This window comes from Selaginella moellendorffii, unplaced genomic scaffold (assembly GCF_000143415.4).
Source record: "Selaginella moellendorffii unplaced genomic scaffold, v1.0 SELMOscaffold_13, whole genome shotgun sequence".
Lineage (NCBI taxonomy): Eukaryota > Viridiplantae > Streptophyta > Lycopodiopsida > Selaginellales > Selaginellaceae > Selaginella > Selaginella moellendorffii.
The window spans coordinates 968,040-970,812 of record NW_003314274.1 but is presented as its reverse complement, the minus strand read 5'-3'; positions in this window follow the sequence as shown (position 1 = coordinate 970,812).

The following is a 2,773-nucleotide window of genomic DNA, read 5'->3' as shown; positions in this document are numbered from 1 at the left end:
TGGGAGCATCGGCCAGTCAATCTCCCGGGGGAACTAGAGCCGGCTCTTGAACACTTCACCAAGCTACCCCGTTTGTCGGTCCATGTTCACTCTAGTCTTGGACTTCCCAGTGGTCAGCTCATCACCCAACACTGGGTCTAGCCTTCCTGGGCCAAACTGGCCTTTCCTGGCCAAACTGGCTCCACTGCAGTCCTCCCCCTACTATACTTTTGGAGCTCACCAAACCCCCCAGGGTCTGGGAGACGAACGCTTTGGGCTTTCACCCTCTCAGGCTCCGGACTCGGACTCGGACTCGGACTCGGATTCGGACTCGGGCTCGGGCTCGGGCTCGGGCTCGGTCTCGGCCTCGGTCCCGATCTCGGTCTCGGTCTCGGTCTTGGTCTCAGTCCCGGTCTCGGTCTCGACTTCGGACTCCATCTCGGACTCCATCTCGGACTCCATCTCGGACTCCATCTCGGGTCCATCTCAGACTCCATCTCGGACTCCATTTCGGGTCCATCTCGGGTCCATCTCGGACTCCATCTCGGACTCCATCTCGGACTCCATCTCGGGTCCATCTCGGACTCCACTTCGGACTCCAGCTCGGGTCCATCTCGGGTCCACCTCGGACTCCATCTCGGACTCCATCTCGTACTCCATCTCGGGTCCATCTCAGACTCCACTTCGGACTCCAACTCGGGTCCATCTCGGGTCCACCTCGGACTCCATCTCGGACTCCATCTCGGACTCCATCTCGGGTCCATCTCGGACTCCACTTCGGACTCCAACTCGGGTCCATCTCGGGTCCACCTTGGACTCCACTTCGGACTCCATCTCGGACTCCATCTCGGGTCCATCTCGGACACTCCCACGTGTCATGTGTTGGTCCTTTTGGGTCCCTTTTTGGAGCCTCGCCTTTTGCTCGCTTTGTGCTCGTTCCTCGAGCACTTCATTGGGAGTTCCACTCCCGCTCTTGACTTTTCAAGTTGAAGCTTTTGGTCCAAACGTGTTACGCTCGTTTGGCTTTCGCTTCGGCCACTACCATGTGGCGCCCTTCCGGCTCCACTTTGGGGCCTAGGGATTTTGTGTCTCACACACGAATATCGCATCAAACCCCTCACTTGGGGGGAGTCCCGTGATGAAGTCCATCGTAAGACATTTCCACGGGCGGTTTGGAATTGGGATGCTTTGCAACAAGCCCCCACTAGCCTTGGTCACGGCTTTTACGCGCTGACATGTTGGACATGTCTTTACATAGTCTTGGACGTCCATAGCCATATCTGGCCAATGGTACTTCCTTTTGAGTAAGCCCATCGTCTATAGATTAGAGACTGATTGGACCACATGTAATGGTTCTCCCCTTTTATTGGTTTAGTTCTCGCTAAACCTCTTAGAGACCCTTCTCTAAGTCAATCCCACTACTCCTTCTCGAGTAGTCTCAATTTCCATCGATATAACCTTTGCGCTTTGGAACTTTGAATTTTGACTTCTTGGAGTCAATTTCCTGGGTGTCTCCGACACCTTGCCTTGCACCTTTTTGTGCAACTCCACTTCCCATCCTAGGAAGTTCTCTACTCGAGGGCACCATCATCCTCTCTTCTATTTCGTGCCAAAGTTCCAGTTATCATACTTGTGCTAGGGCTGTTCATGGCCCTATCATTTGGCTACCTTACCGCTCCCTCCCTTGGAGCTTCCACTTTCGCCAACTCGGAGCATTTCGGAATCCCTCCTTGGAAACACACTTCCTTTCCTGCAACTTGTTAGCGTCCAACACATTAGTGTTCCTCGCCTAACTTTGTCACTTGGATTCCTTCCAAGGGATTCCATGGCCCTATCTTGGCCACTCATCTTTTGCTCCTATCCGTTGATTGTTGCACCAAGCAACATCGAATCTCTACCTCCCTCCTTGAGGTATTGTTTCGGTTCCATAGCAAAGACTCTTCTTTGCCAAGTCCAGAGGATGTTCACCCCTAGTACGTCTTTTTAGCATCTTCTGCTATGGGCTCTATCCACGGCCCAACTTCGTGACCCTCCCATGGGTCTTTTATAGAGACTACTTTCCTCGGACTCACTATGCCATCGCACGGACATAGTTTATTTCCCTTAGGTGCTCTTCCCACTTGGTTATCACGACCAAGCCACACCACCTTAAACAGTTCAATTTCAACATTTTGAACCAGGAACTTCATTCCTTAGCCAACCAAGGACCTCATCCTTATCTGGCCATAAGATCACCTAGTGATCTCACCTTGGCACCTTAACAGAGTTGCCAAGAGGTACTTGGTCTTCTAGACCTCCAAGTTGTTGACTATAACCCCGGGGGCATCCCCCACACTTGGCGGTGCACCCAAGCTAGCCCTTACGGCCAAGGGTTCATAGCAACTGAGATTAGGTGTCCCCATCTCACTCACCACGACCTTGGTGCCACTTGCACCAAAGCGTTCAAGTTAGATATGCCGAGCTTTCACACTAAGCAATCTAACCGTGCATCACGACTCCGAGGCATCCCTCGCTTGGCGGTGTGCCCAAACCAGTCTCCCCACTGAGAGTCCATGACCACCGAAATATGAGTGTCCTCATATTCCAAACCATCACCACGCCCTAGTGATTTGGGACTCGAACCCAAGCACTAGAGGGTCGGGACTCGAACCCAACCTCCGTATATGCATCTACGGATGGCATCACACTAGATGCCTGGCGTGACTCCCCACGCCGGTGCACCAACCTATTTTAAAGCGCGCTACAGATCACAGCTTAGGAACCTAGTTCCTCCACACTGCCAAGTCCTCTCACT